This window comes from Myxocyprinus asiaticus, chromosome 17 (genome assembly GCF_019703515.2).
Source record: "Myxocyprinus asiaticus isolate MX2 ecotype Aquarium Trade chromosome 17, UBuf_Myxa_2, whole genome shotgun sequence".
NCBI lineage: Eukaryota > Metazoa > Chordata > Actinopteri > Cypriniformes > Catostomidae > Myxocyprinus > Myxocyprinus asiaticus.
Window position 1 is genome coordinate 11,503,218 of NC_059360.1, and position 16,145 is coordinate 11,519,362.

The following is a 16,145-nucleotide window of genomic DNA, read 5'->3' on the forward strand; positions in this document are numbered from 1 at the left end:
GCCAGGGAGGGGCTGTCGCGAGGAGCGTGAGGTCCGAGAACCAAGCCTGGGTGGGCCAGTAGGGTGCTACTAGGACAACCTGCTCCTTGTACTCCCAGACCTTGCACAACATCTGTGCAAGTAGGCTCACTGGGGGAACACATACTTGTGCAGCCCCAGGGGCCAGCTGTGTGCCAGCGCATCTGTGCCGAGGGTAGCCTCGGTCAGAGAATACCAGAGCGGGCAGTGGGAGGATTCCCGGGAAGCGAACAGGTCTACCTGCGCTTGACCTAATCGACTCCAAATCAGGTGGACCACCTGGAGGTGGAGTCTCCACTCTCCCCTAAGCATGACCTGCCGCGACAGCACGTCCACTGCGCTTGCCCTGGTCAATGGCTGAAGCCTCCGCAGAGCGAGCAATACTGCCAGCAACTCAAGGCAGTTGATGTGCCAACACAGTCGCGGGCCAGTCCAAAGACCGGTGACTGCACGCCCGTTGCACACGGCGCCCCAGCCACACTTGAAGGCGTCCATCGTAACCACGACACACCTGGGGACCTGCTCTAGGGGAACCCCTGCCTGTAGAAATGCTAGGTCGGTCCAAGAGCTGAAGAAATGGCAGCAGACCGGCATGACGAGCACGCAGTGTGCCCCGTGGCACCATGCCAATCTCGGGACTTGAGTCTGAAGCCAGTGCTGAAGTGGTCTCATATGCATCAACCTGAGCGGCGTGACCGCTGCTGAGCACGCCATATGCCCCAGAAGCCTCTGGTCTTTGATAAAAGGCCAATGAAAATTGGCAAGTGGTATTTGCATGCCACTCCCCCAGACATACGGGTATAAAAGGAGCTGGTATGCAACCACTCATTCAGGTTTTATGCTGAGGAGCCGATATAAGGTCTGGCCATTTCAGCGGGTAGTTCAGCGTTGTGGCAGGAGGGACACAACGTCTCGTTCCCTCCATCAGGGAATGGAGGTTACACAAGTAACCATGACGTTCCCTATCCATCACTCACTCGACATTGTGTCGATGTAGTGACAATAGGGGTCCCTATACTAAACGCCACAATTGGCTGAACTGTGCTATGTGAACTGGAGGTGTGTGTTGGGCAGACTACTGTGTGCACACCAGGTCGACACATCACCTCCCCCAACATAGTTATGAGTGTCAAACGGCCCTTTGGGGACAAGTCGACTACCCAAGAGATAGAGACAGGCTTAACCCAGTCGTGGCCACTTTTCCCCTTCTCTTTTTTCCACTCCCTAAAAAAGAAGAGGGATTATCCAGCTGGGCCGCCAGGTCTAGTTGGGGGGTGTCCCTCCCAAGGGGAAGACACTGCAGAGACCACACCTCGCCCAAAGAGAGGGGGGATATTTAAGTGGAAGAATACATCACATGGTCTTTCCAACCATGTGGAGAGTCTTCAAGGTAGATCCTAACCAATGGGGGAGGAGTTACAACATACATGGAGACTGGGGCAGAGGAGCTCTGCCCAAGGAAGACACAGTTTGCCAACAGGGAAAAGAATTAGCGAAAGATATAAATCGCATGGGGTAAGCCTTACAGGGAACCGCCACATGCGGAGGAAGTCAACCAGGGAACAAAACTTGTGTTTTGTAGGGTGCTACCAGGACGACCTGCTCCTCGTCCTCCCTGACCTTGCACAGGGTCTGTGCAAGTAGGCTTACTGGGGGAAACGCATATTTGCATAGGCCAGGGGGCCAGCTGTGTGCCAGCGTGTCTATGCCAAGGGGAGGTCGTACCAGAGCGGGCAGTGGGAGGATTCTTGGGAGGCGAACAGGTCCACCTGTGCCCGTCCGAATCGACTCAAAATCAGCTGGACCACTTGAGGGTGGAGTCTCCACTCTCCCCTGAGGATAACCTGCCGTGACAGCGCATCCGCTGAAGTGTTGAGGTTGCCCGGGATATGAGTGGCTCGCAGCGACTTGAAGTACTGCTGACTCCAGAGGAGGAGACGGCGGGCGAGTTGTGACATACAACGAGAGCGCAGAGTGCCTTGGCCATTGACATATGCTACCATTGCTGTGTTGTCTGTCCAAACTAACACGTGCTTGCCCTGGATCAATGGCCGAAACCTCCACAGGGCGAGCAGAATTGCCAACAACTCGAGGCAGTTGATGTGCCAATGCAGTCACGGACCCGTCCAGAGGCCGGTGGCTGCGTGCCCGTTGCAAACAGTGCCCCAGCCCATTTTGGAGGCATCTGTTGTGACCACGACACGCCTGGAGACCAGTTCTAGAGGAACACCTGCTCGTAGAAATGAGAGGTCAGTCCAAGGGCTGAAAAGACGGTGACAGACTGACGTGATGACCATGCGATGTGTCCCGTGGCGCCATGCCCATCTTGGGACTCGAGTCTGGAGCCAGTGCTGAAGCGGCCTCATATGCATCAACCCGAGCAGGGTGGCCACTGCCGAGGATGCCATATGCCCCAGGAGCCTCTAAAAAAGTTTCAGTGGAACCGCTGTTTTCTGTTTGAACGCCTTCAAACAGGCCAGCACTGACTGGGCGCGCTCGTTCGTAAGGTGCGCCGTCATCGAGACTGAGTCCAACTCCAAACCGAGAAAAGAGATGCTCTGAACCGGGAGGAGCTTGCTCTTTTCCCAGTTGACCCGAAGCCCTAGTCGGCTGAGGTGTGAGAGCACCAGGTCCCTGTGTGCGCACAACATGTCTCAAGAGTGAGCTAGGATTAGCCAGTCATCGAGGTAGTTGAAAATGCGAATGCCCACCTCCCTTAACGGGGCAAGGGCAGCCTCTGCGATCTTCGTGAAGATGCGAGGAGACAGGGACAGGCCGAATGGGAGGACTTTGTACTGATATGCCTGACCCTCGAATGCAAACCACAGGAAGGGTCTGTGTCGAGGAAGGATCCAGACGTGGAAGTACGCATCCTTCAGGTCTACCGCTGCGAACCAATCTTGATGCCGGACGCTCGCCAGAATGCGTTTTTGTGTCAGCATCTTGAACGGGAGTCTGTGTAAGGCCCGGTTCAGTACTCGCAGGTCCAAGATTGGCCGCAACCCACCACCTTTTTTCGGTACGATGAAGTAGGGGATGTAAAACCCCTTCTTCATCTCGGCTGGAGGGACAGGTTCTATCGCGCCCTTCCGTAGGAGGGTAGTGAACTCTGCGTGCAAGGTAGCAGAGTTTTCACTCTTGACCAAGGTGAAGTGAATACTGCTGAACCTGGGCGGTCACCTGGCGAACTGAATCGCGTAGCCGAGTCGGACGGTCCGGATCAGCCATCGCGACGGATTGGAAAGTGCAAGCCACGCGTCCAAGTTCCACGCAAGGGGACAACGTCGTCGGAAGTACTGGCAAGGTGGGGCCTCACGATGGGGCAGAGCTCGAGGTGCCACACCACGTTGTGGCCGTGCTGAGTCTCGGGACATCGAAGCACTTAACTGGATCCCTGTGACCACCCCCAGAACAGCCTGGGACGGGGAGGAAGAGGCCTGTCATCATAACCCGTGGAGACTGCCACATCGGGGGCGGCTGTGTGCCACAGCTGGGTGCTCAGGGGCAGAAAGACCACCGCTGGAGCGCCAATCCTGCAAGAAAAAACCCGTGGACGGTAGTCGTGATGACGACCGTGCACACCGGGTATGTGACCCAGGGAGAAAGGAAGCCGCTCTTTTGCTAAACTGTTGAGTACCACAGCCACTTGGGTGGTGAAATCAAACAAAAAGGCAACAAAAGATTTTCCGCCCGGCCCTTCACCAGGGGATGGAGTGGTCTTCTTACCAGCTCCAGGTGAGTGGTTTCCCTCATCCCTGGGTCGCCCGTCTCAGGGGCACTTTGACGACCTCCGTGGGTTCTTAGGTGCTGACTGTGAGACGGGTGGCGTCTGCTTCCTGCGGTGGGCTCCACGCCGGGGCCGGGCCGAAGGGGCGGTCAGTGGTGGAGCTGGTGCAGTCACCGCAGGGGGACACCCTTGGCGATGAGCAGATGGGGTGCGGGATCTTGAGCCACGCTGGGGCAGGATGTGCCGGATTGCCTCCGTCTGCTGCTTCACCGCCGAGAACTGCTGGGCAAAGTCCTCGACGGTGTCGCCAAATAGGCCAGCCTGGGAAATGGGGGCAGCAAGAAACTAAGGAATTAAATCAAGACATAACACAGGCCAGAATCAAACCTGTTTCTCTCACCTTAGCACCACAGATCAACATGTCTATAGCATGCTGTATTTCATATGCTTGATCAACCTACTGAGCAAAAGAAAAAAAAATAACGAGCATGCTAACCCTAACAAATGGCTTCCCTTCTTAAGAAAATTCAATCAGATCTGCAAGCGATATGAAGACCTTAGAGACAATGAAGCACATGTTATTGATATTAACCAGCATAAGTCAAATGATGTGTTCATCTGGGCTTTTGCTTTGCAGCCTATGCCTGACATTGTATTGTATTTGATTACCACAGTGGGGCAAATGCTCACATTCAGTTTGATGTTGAACACATGCTATGTACACATTGAGCAAGCTGAAGTATTAAGACCAGCATAACCTCATCACAACAGATGGTACAGATAGATCAACTTCATTGTATGTTAACAAATTACTAATCATGCTGGCCGCTCACCAAAAATACTGTTCCCTTCAGGCAAGCGAAAGAAGAGTAAGTCTTATCTAAAGCCCTTAGGATGTCTATGCTGACATTTTTTCAATTGTCTGATGACTCAGTGGATACGGGGCTGATATAATTCACCAAATACACACATGCACACAGGCAAACACATACACACACACACATGCACACACACACTCCAGGGAATATGCATCACCTAATATTAGTCTGTCTACATGTAATATATCCTGATGATGTGGCTAATTGATCACTGGAATTATGAATTATACACCATATATTTCATTACACTCTGACATTAAAAGAGGTGAAAGATTTATAGCTATGCTTTTCCTTTTGGTTGGTTTAGGTCAGATGAACCTGGTGGTTTGGAGATAAGAATAACCTTTACATTTTATGTTTTCACCTTTCAAAGGTTATAGGGATTTTGTCTGGCATGGTTCATTGGCATACTGCAAATCTTGGGGGACCCTAGAAATTGTAGGGCTCAATTTTCGTGAGTACGCAAAGTGCAGCACTATTCAATACGACCGTGAGAGCGCTAATTCTAAGTGCAATTTTCGTGCCAGGGCAAAGCACAAGTGGGCGTGGGTAGGAGTGTTTGCACTACTGTTGGTGTAGGCGCGCAAACTGTGGGTGTATTGTATGTAAATGAAGTGGTGCAAAGCGCAATTTGCTATTTTCCTAAGAATTTGTCTGTTGTACTAATACTTTTCAATACCATGTCTTTTCTCAGAGCAAAGTCCAAATTCAGTTCCTGCATTTGCAATTTGGAGATATTACCACCTGCTGGTGGTAATAAAGTTTATGTCCAAACTCTTAAAATATAGTGGAACATTAAACATTACACATTAATAAGTAGTTATTGTCCCTGACAATCATTGTCGTAGCCGTTTTGAGAGAAAAAATAAATAAATAAATTATGAGATTGTGTTAAACTAAAGGTCATGGCTTATTTTTTCAATTATTATCAATTATTATCATTATATTTACAATTGTATTTATGATCTAATTTATATTGGTATTTTCCCTCCTGTTGTCGTAGAGTGATTTTTTATGTCATTGCAAAAGGGGCTGGTGTGGTGGAAGAAGTTGGACAGAGTAAAGATTGTTCTAAAAAACTGTCCCTTCCACTTTGTTGCACTGGAATTGGGGAGAATGAGTGGTGTGAGAACTGGGAGAAGGCTCAAGAGGACTAACTAGTTTATACGGTACATTCTTTGTTTTCCGTCAGAAAACAGCACTGCATCGCTGCATCAAAACAGCCAGCTCAGACAGTAACGGCTTTAAACTTTTATTTTGTGATTATTTGAATGTTTGTAACAGAAAAAAAAATAAGATATTATGATGTTGAAAATACTATTTGAGCAGCTCTTTCATTATGACACCCGCTTCAGTCGTTTTCTGCTGCTAAAACAGCAGTGCAAATGCAGATCACACCAATCTGATCGCATGCCTCTGAGCCCAGTCTAGTGTAATCTCACCGGTTTGATCGTAGGGTGATACCTCAAGATGATGGTTGAGAGAATGTCAAGAGTACATGTCTGCAAATTCTAGGCAAAGGGTGACTACTTTGAATATGCTAAAATATAACACAGTTTTGATTTATTTTGGATTTTGTTTAGTCACAACATAATTCCCATAGTTCCATTTGTTATTCCATAGTTTTGGTGACTTTACTAATATTCTAAAATGTGAAAAAAAAAAAAAAAAAAAAATAATAATAATAAAGAATGAGTAAGTGTTTCAAAACTTTTGCCCGGTAGTGTATGTGTATGCGTGAGCTCCAACACTTGACTGTGACATAAATGAGAGAGAATCAAGTTGAACTGGCAAAGACTGCCCCTCCAACTTCCATGTCAATCAGTGCATAAAATTTATTTTCGGTCCTCTTTTTATTTGAATCAGTAATCGATACTGGACCAAGATACATTGCAATTCCAGTGGAAATACATTTTCAATGCCTCTGTTCAGCTTTAAAATGGCTTTTATGCAGAGTAAAACTATTCTAAATTTGCAAACATAACTATAAAATTATTTGCTCATAACATCATGTTCCCCTTTGAAATGACTGGAAGTCATGAGGTATAATGGTGCATCCTAGTTGCTCTAACCTTGTTCTCTGGAATTATGTAACATCAATTAGCAGCTGATTATAGGGGCTAGTTTCCTTATCAATGGTTCCCCTTCTCTGTATTAGTGTGTGACGAACAGCTTTGATAATTTGAGACTTTCAGGCGCATTGTAACAACTGTTGCTATCCCGTCTGATGACATCTTAATTAAACACCAAGTGACAAGTGAGACAAGAAGAAATAATTAAGATGAAACCAATTTGCCCACGTAGTTAAAACCCAGTGATAATTAAACCTTTCTTGACAAAAACTCAGAGAAAAATCCTCTAACATGTTATCTTCCATTTTCGATTTAGCATATGGTTGCTTATTATGCAAGTGTGCTGATTGGCTAACTGATGAACCAGGAACAAGCCATCATAATTAGCTGGTGAGTGCAAACTAGAGAATCGTATGGTGCAAATGCACGCTAGAGAACTGCGCCGGGAAATGGAAGCTTAGCGTTAGTTCTGTTAGGAAGACCCGAAGTAGTATTACACCATTCATTCAGTTCAGGCATCTCATCCAATGATAATCCAGCTTTGGCTATATAAACTCTGCAGCTCTCTTTCATCACTTGTTTTGTATGTTGTTTTCACCAATCCACCCCTTAACCAGCAGTTTAGGTCCCGTCCTACTGAAGGGGTACATTCCTCTCATCTTCCGGCAGGATTTGACGGTTTGTGCGAGAATCTGAGCATTGAACTGTGCCAAAGGAAAAAATTCTATCTCCATATCATGATTATTCAAATTTATTCAGTCTTTCTGGTAGAACTCCCAATTCCAACAGGTATTCCTTCCAAATTTATCCAGACAGGGATTTGTATTTCTGCTCCTGTGCCTAGTTGGCATATCGTTGCAGCAGGAAGGTTCCTGCACTTTAACGCCCCAGTGACTCAGTTAATGGGAGCTTTAGCACTCAGATGTGAGTTTAGACGCAGGAAGACGCTGACAATGCTAATGCAGAACTGTCTCTCTATGTAGTTTTGATCTGCTAATCCTCTACAGCACTGGGGTTATGATCAGAAAAATCAGTGGCTGGGAACTGAGCCAACAATCATCTTTTTAATAGTGTCTTGATAATCTGATAACTATGATAATTATGACTACAAGAAGAACAAATGTGATTTCTCTGATAATACATAGCACTTTTCCTTAAATTACTGAAAAAATCTTGCTCCTATACTAAAACACTTGATGCATCTCTAGCAGATTCTGAAATAAACCAGCGCTCAGGCAGGAAGGTCATCAAAATTGATAAAAATGCCCCAAATATTTATATAATGTGTGTGTATGTGTGTGTGTGTGTGTGTGTGTGTGTGTTCTATTTAAGGTCTCTAGTTTTGAGTTTAGTACAAGTTAGGTCTGTATTTGCTGTCTTTGAAGCAATTACAGTTAAACCTGTGTGCTCTATTTTCATGAATTAGCACAAATTCTTAGGGAAATTTTCGTGCCAGTGCAAGGCGTGGGTGGGAGCGTTTGCGCTATTCTGGGTGTATGCACGAAAACTGTGGGTGTATTGTATTGTAATGAAGTGGCGCGAAGCGCAGTTTGCTATTTTCCTGAGAAATAGGTCATTGCACTAAGATGTTTCAAAAGCAGGTCTTATCTCAGCGCAAAGTCCAAATTCAGTTCCTGCATTTCTGTTTGGAGATTCAACCAGTAGGTAGTAATAAAATTCATGTCCGAACTGAAAATACAGTGGAACATCAAATTATGTCCATGACGATCACGGTTGATCACATGAAACAAACATTTATTTGTGTTAAACCATCTTTAGGTCATGGTTTATTATTTTATTATTATTATTGTTTATATTTACAATTGTATTTATGATCTCATTTGTATTGGTATTTCCCCACCTGTTGTCGTAGTGTGATTTTTAAGTCACTGCAAAAGGGGCCGGTGGAAGAAAGTTGAGAGAATAAAATGTTTGTATTTGGTATGATTTTTTTGACCACTTCATTATTTTGATTATAATTACATTTCGTTTAAAGTGCAATTTGAATTTAGAAATATTTAAGTTTTTTTTTTTTCCCAATAAATGAATTTGATTTTATCAAAATATAAATCAACCAGTAGAAGTGAAGTGCATTCCGATACAAACACTGTTAATACAAGCCATGATTTGTGTTTCAGTAGATAATTTATTTTTAATAATACTTACCATCTGTATAATTAAATGGAGCGTACATTCATATTCTGATGAGAACCACATTTTCCATGCCTACAAAAGGAGTGTGTCACTGTCATAGAAATATGCTCAAGTTAATACACAAAAGAATGTAATTTCATATTTCTATTCTTATAATTCATTGCATACAGTCCATTTACACTACCAACTTCTTATGAATGTGCTATCTTTGTTTTTAACGCTGGTGCTTGAGGGAATGGACTATATAATAGGACACAGATGGAGCCAGAGAAGAACTTCAGAATTAAATTGCACTTGACCCAGCCCATTAGCATTTTACAGCATGGGATTCTGATTTCATCATAGCATAAATGAAAAGAAGGTTCTAAAAACCTAGCCCTTCCACTTTTCCAGCATCGGAAGTGGTTAGAATGAGTGATGGACAGAGTGGGAGAAGGCTTGAGTGGACTGACTAGTTTGTATATTCTTTATTTGACGTCAGAAAACATGGCTGCATCACTGCATCAAAACAGTCAGATCCAACGGTAATGGTTTAAACTTTTATTTAGTGATAGTTTGAATGTACACTGTCAAAAGTTTTGAAACACTCATCTTTATTATAATTTTTTTTTTTTTTTTTCACATTTTAGAATAATAGTAAAGTCCTAAAAACTATGGAATAAAATAAATGGAACTATGAGAATTATGTTGTGACTAAACAAAATCCAAAATAAATCAAAACTGTGTTATATTTTAGCATCTTCAAAGTAGTCACCCTTTGCCTAGATTTTGCAGACATGTACTCTTGACACTTTCTCAACCAACTTCTTGAGGTATCACCCTGGGATGCATTTTATACAGTATTGAAGGAGTTCCCATTTATGTTGAGCACTTATTGGCAGCTTTTCTTTATTATTTGGTCCAAGTCATTAGTTTCAAAACGTTTTTATTTTTTTTATTTTTTTTTTATTACATTTTATTTCCCTATCTGTCACTCACTCGACATTGTGTCGATGTAGTAACACTAGGGGTCACTCTTGGGAGCCCCGAACACCTCTGCTTTTTGAAAAAAGGCCAATGGGAATTGGTGAGTGAAATTTGCATGTCACTCCCCCGGACATACGGGCATAAAAGGAGCTGGTACGCAACCACTCATTCAGATTTTCTCTTCGGAGCCGAGCAGTTGCATTCAGTGCACTGAATAAAATTCAAACTCAGTTCTCTTTACCCTTCATCTAAAACTGCTGGATTTATGGCGCATTTCAGTGGCTTCTCCCCCTCTGCACCCGTGGAGTGCAAAGAACGCCCCTGGGCACTTCGGCAGAGCAAAAGTATATATTCTAAAAGAGTATATTTTCTTTCTAAAAGAGCGGTACACACGGAAACCTCTTTTTGCTGTGGCACAAACATGCCCACAACGGGTTTGCTCCAACGGACTGCTAGGATGATGTTCCTCCTCCCCCCTCCTCGACCAATCTTATGGTGGGTATCAGGAGCCAGGTAAGTGCTTCAATGTCCCTGGACTCAGCATGGCCATGGGGCTCGAGCCCCCACAACGTGGTGCCTCAGGCTCCGCCCCGTCGCAAGGCCCCACCCGCTGGTACGTCCGATGTGATTATCCCCTTGGTCCACCTCGCCAGAGTTTGGATGCGTGGCTTGCACCTTCCAACCCGTCATGATGGCTGACCCAGACCGTCCGACTCTGCTATGCGATTCAATGCCCAGGTTCAGCGGTGTCCGCTTCACCTCAGTGAAGGGCGAGAGCACAGCTACCTTGCGTACGGAGATCGCGACCCTTCTGCGCAAGGGTACAATAGAGCCTGTCCCTCCAGCCGAGATGAAGAAAGGGTTTTACAGCCCTTACTACATCGTACAGAAGAAAGGCGGTGGGTTGCGGCCAATCTTGGACCTGCGAGTTCTGAACCAGGCCTTGCAAAGACTCCCGTTCAAGATGCTGATGCAAAAACACATTTTAGCGAGCATACGGCATCAAGATTGGTTTGCGGCGATAGACCTGAAGGACGCGTACTTCCATGTCTCATTTTTACCTTGACACAGACCCTTCCTGCGGTTTGCTTTCGAGGGCCGGGCGTACCAGTACAAGGTCCTCCCCTTCGGCCTGCCCTTGTTCCCTCGCGTCTTCACGAAGGTCGCAGAGGCAGCCCTTGCCCCGCTAAGGGAAGTGGGCATCCGTATACTCAACTACCTCAATGACTGGCTGATCCTAGCTCACTTTTGAGAGTTACTGTGAGCACATAGGGACCTGGTGCTCAGGCACCTCAGCCATCTAGGGCTTCGGGTCAACTTGGAAAAGAGCAAGCTCTCCCCGGTTCAGAGCATCTCTTTTCTTGGCTTGGAGTTGGACTCAGTCTCGATGACGGCGCGCCTCACAAACGAGCGCACAGTCGGTGCTGAACTGTCTGAAGGCGTTCAGAAAGAAGACAGCGGTTCCACTGAAACTTTTTCAGAGGCTCCTAGGGCATATGGCATCCTCTGCGGTTGCCACACCGCTCAGGTTGATGCATATGAGACTGCTTCAGCACTGGCTTCAGACTCGAGTCCCGAGATGGGCATGGCGCCGTGGGACACATCGCATGGTCGTCACACAGATCTGTCGCCACCTCTTCAGCCCTTGGAATGACCTAGCATTTCTACGGGCAGGGGTTCCCCTAGAGCAGGTCTCCAGGCGCGTCGTGGTTACGACAGACGTATCCAAGATGGGCTGGGGTGCTGTATGCAAAGGGCACACAGCCGCCGGCTCCTGGACTGGCCCGCGGCTGCGTTGGCACATCAACTGCCTCGAGTTATTGGCAGTACTGCTCGCCCTGCAGAGGTTCCGGCCGTTGATCCAGGGCAAGCACGTGTTGGTCCGGATGGACAACATGGCAACGGTAACGTACATCAACCATCAAGGCGGTCTACACTCCCATTGCATGTCACAACTCACCCACCGTCTCCTCCTCTGGAGTCAACAGCGCCTCAAGTCGCTACGAGCCACTCACATCCTGGGCGGCCTCAACACCGCAGCGGACACGCTGTTACGACAGGTTAAGCTCAGGGGAGAGTGGAGACTCCACCTCCAGGTGGTCCAGCTGATTTGGAGTCGATTCGGTCGAGCACAGGTAGACCTGTTCACACTGCCCGCTTTGGTACGCCCTGACTGAGGCACCCCTCGGTATAAACGCGCTGGCACACAGCTGGCCCCCTGGACTACACAAATACGCAATTCCCCCAGTGAGCCTGCTTGCACAGACCCTGTGCAAGGTCAGGGAGGATGAGGAGCAGGTAGACCTAGAAGTTCCCTATTGGCCCACCCAGACATGGTTCTTGGACCTCACGCTCCTCGCAACAGCCGCCCCCCCCCGGCGAATTCCCCTGAGAAAGGACCTTCTTTCTCAGGGACAGGACACCATCTGGACCCGTGACCAGACCTCTGGAATCTCCACGTCTGGCCCTTGGACGGGATGCGGAAGACCTAAGTGGCCTACCACCCGCGGTGATAGACACGATCACTCAGGCTAGGGCTCCCTCTATGAGGCGCCTGAATGCTTTGAAGTAGCGTCTGTTCGCTAAGTGGTGTTCTTCCCGACACGAAGACCCCCAGAGATGCGCAGTCGGACCGGTGCTTTCCTTCCCGCAGGAGAGGCTGGAGGGGCGGCTGTCTCCCTCCACCTTGAAGGTGTATGTAGCCGCTATAGCGGCACACCACGACACAGTGGATGGTAAGTCCTTAGGGATGCACAACCTGATTATCAGGTTCCTGAGAGGCACTAGGAGGTTAAATCCCTCCAGACCGCATCTCATCCCCTCATGGGACCTCTCTGTAGTCATTTGGGGTCTATGGGGAGCCCCCTTCAAGCCCCTGGAGTCAGCTGAGCTTAAGGAACTCTCTTTGAAGACTGCCCTCCTGACTGCGCTCACTTCCATCAAGAGGGTTCTCTGTCAGCGAAACGTGCCTGGAGTTCAGTCCGGGCAACTCTCACGTGATCCTGAGACTCCGACCAAGGTTCCCACGACCCCATTTAGGGATCAGGCGGTGTGTCCGGTGCGTGCTTTACGCATCTATTTGGATCTCACTTGGAGCTTTAGAAGCTCCAAGCAGCTCTTTGTCTGCTTTGATGGACAGCAGAAAGGAAGCACTGTCTCCAAACAGAGGATCGCCCACTGGGTCATTGACACAATCATGATGGCATATCACGCTCAGGACGTGCCGCCCCCCATGGCGCTACAAGCCCACTCTACTAGGAGTGTAGTGGCCTCCTGGGCCCTGACCAGTGGCACCTCTTTGGCAGACATCTGCAGAGCAGCAGGCTGGGCGACACCCAACACTTTTGTGAGGTTCTATAATCTCCGGGTTGAGCCAGTTTCGTCCCGTGTTGTCAGGTCCGAACAGGTAAGTTCTGGGACAGCTGGCCAGGTGTACCGCTTGCGTATAGTGCCTTTGACTCCCAGTCGTGTTCACAAGTTGTGATCCCTGGATGACTTTCCTCCTTAGCCCTGTGGCAGACGAGTTTGTGGAGAAACTCGCTGCCGGCCCAGTACATGTGCTAACTAAGCCCTGTACTGGGGTAGGTGCTCCACATGCGCTGGTTCCCCATAGGTGACTCCATGTGATATACACTATATTGCCAAAAGTATTCGCTCACCCATCCAAATAATTGAATTCAGGTGTTCCAATCACTTCCATGGCCACAGGTGTATAAAATGAAGCACCTAGGCATGCAGACTGCTTCTACAAACATTTGTGAAAGAATGGGCCGCTCTCAGGAGCTCAGTGAATTCCAGCGTGGTATTGTGATAGGATGCCACCTGTGCAACAAGTCCAGTCGTGAAATTTCCTCGCTACTAAATATTCCACAGTCAACTGTCAGTGGTATTATAACAAAGTGGAAGCGATTGGGAATGACAGCAACTCAGCCACGAAGTGGTAGGCACGTAAAATGACAGAGCGGGGTCAGCGGATGCTGAGGCGCATAGTGCGCAGAGGTCGCCAACTTTCTGCAGAGTCAATCGCTACAGACCTCCAAAAAAAAGAGGCCACGGCTGGGCTAGTCTGTCCCTATTTGTTGGGCAGTCGACTTGTTCCCGAAGGACCGTTCAATGCTCATAAGAGCGTTGGGGGAGGTTACGTGACGGCCTAGTGTGCTGGCTACGAGGCACACAGCGGTCTGCCCGTCTCGCACCGCCAGGCCACGTAACACAGTTCAGCTAGTTGTGGTGTTTTGTATAGGGACCCCTAGTTTCACTAAATCGACACAATGTCAAGTGAGTGACAGATAGGGAATGTCCTGGTTACTTTTGTAACCTCTGTTCCATGATGGAGGGAACGAGACTTTGTGTCCCTCTTGCCACAACGCTGAACTACCTGCTGAAATGGCCAGGACCTTGTCTCGGCTCCTCAGCACAAAACCTGAATAAGTGGTTGCATACCAGCTCCTTTTCTACCCGTATAATTCCCATTGGCCTTTTTTCAAAAAGCAGAGGTGTTCGGGGCTCCCAAGAGTGACCCCTAGTGTCACTACATCGACACAACGTCTCGTTCCCTCTATCAGGGAACGGAGGTTACGAAAGTAACCAGGACATTTTATAATTAAATAAATTAATATGGTGGCACAATTATATTTTTGTCTACAAAACTAATTTCAAACATTTAAGCATACGCCTTCAGATCAAAAGATTTTTAAGATCATGAGAAACATTTCAGTTAAGTGTTTCAAAACTTTTGACCAGTAGTGTTTGTAACATAAAAATAAAGATATTGTGATGTTGAGAAGACTATTTGAGCAGCTGGTTCTTTATGACAACCGCTTCAGTCCCTCTTTTCTGTTAAACAGCAGCATTAATGCAGATCACAGTAGTTTGATCATATGCCTCTGAGCCCAGCCTAGTGTAATCACTCCAGTTGGATCATACAAGTGAAAGGGTTAAATAAAATCTACAGTCAACTGTGAAGACACTTCCAACAACACTAAAGCATGAAACAGCAATTACCCCATAAAGGTAAAAAAAAAAAAAATGCCCTTGAAAATCAATTCAAGAGATCAAATATTGCCCATTAGTATAAATAAGTTATTTGTATGTCTTTTATTTGACACTGATCTATAGTTACTATGAAAGTCCTTGAACCAAGAGCTCAGCGACAGATTCACAAGGTGATTTAAGCTCCACCCACATACGACTACCACCTTACACCTCTGTCCTGCTTTTGCGATCATTCATACATGGGTGGACAGGCTGGGAGGAAGTAAAAAGGAGAGTTTGAGAGAGATGGGGGAAAGCCAGTCAAGGGACTTCACACAGGCTCTTCTATTCCCTTGTGGTCAGCTCAATTCAGTCTCAGCTTCTCACCTCAAATGAGATCTCCAGGGAAGAGAGCGGCTAAGATCAGAAAACCCCCTCTTTATCCTCATGGACTCATTTCCTCCATCCCTACTCTCATCTCCAGAACTCGCTGTATGGACTACATCTGTGCCGCATGTTTTCAGGACGTGGAAGTTGGCGTAAAGGTCAGGATGTTGGGCAAAGGGAGCTAGACTAGAAAATGCAGAAGAAAGCAAGCAATCCATCTTCCATTTGCCAAGGTAAAGATGGCAGTAAGATGATTGCACGGCAGAGTGAATAAGAGGGACGGCAAACTAATCCAACTCCATATTTTAAATGTGACATGTCTCTTAACAAGATTTGACAAGCTTTCAGGAAAGAAAGATACCCTCACCTCATCAGTGAAGGAGAAAATGTGAGGAAATATTCAGAAATGCTATAGTATCCTTTATACACTGGCTCTCAGATCAGGGCCATGGTTGCACATGAGAGATATTTGAGAGATATGTGTTTACAGGCTCGCATTTCTGTGCAACTGTACCATGCTCCCAGTCGCTCCAGTGCCCAGAGGCCCTTTTGCACATCCTGAAAAATGAGTGCACAAATGAGATAGCTAATGAGCACAAGAGGCACTGTAGCATCTTGTTAGCAGAGATTCTTCTTACTCAGACACACTCGCACAAGCCAGAAAAAATACAAACATGCAGACACACGCACATGGCCTAGTTAAACTTAACACTCAGCCAGCTGTTCTGCCTCTCCTCACTTTTGTAATATTGCAGCCTTGTGTGAGCTTTCTGTCCTTGAATCGTCTCATCATGACTTGCTGGCGAGCTCAAGAATAATTTTGCTTGGCGTATGGTCTTTGGTCTGCCAATTTGAAAAGATTCTTATACTTTCTGAAGTGAATGGCAGCTGCCCCCGGTGAGCGTCTGACCACACAATAAAGTCATTAGTAGCCCAGCTAAAGTACACAACATCCTGACAAAGAGCAAA

General features: G+C 47.1%; 1 protein-coding gene across 1 annotated transcript in view; it reads right to left on the reverse strand.

Moving 5' to 3' along the window:
• Positions 1 to 16,145, reverse strand: part of LOC127455198 (ALK tyrosine kinase receptor) — a 787,259-nt gene that overhangs the window by 609,517 nt on the left and 161,597 nt on the right. The window lies entirely within an intron of this gene.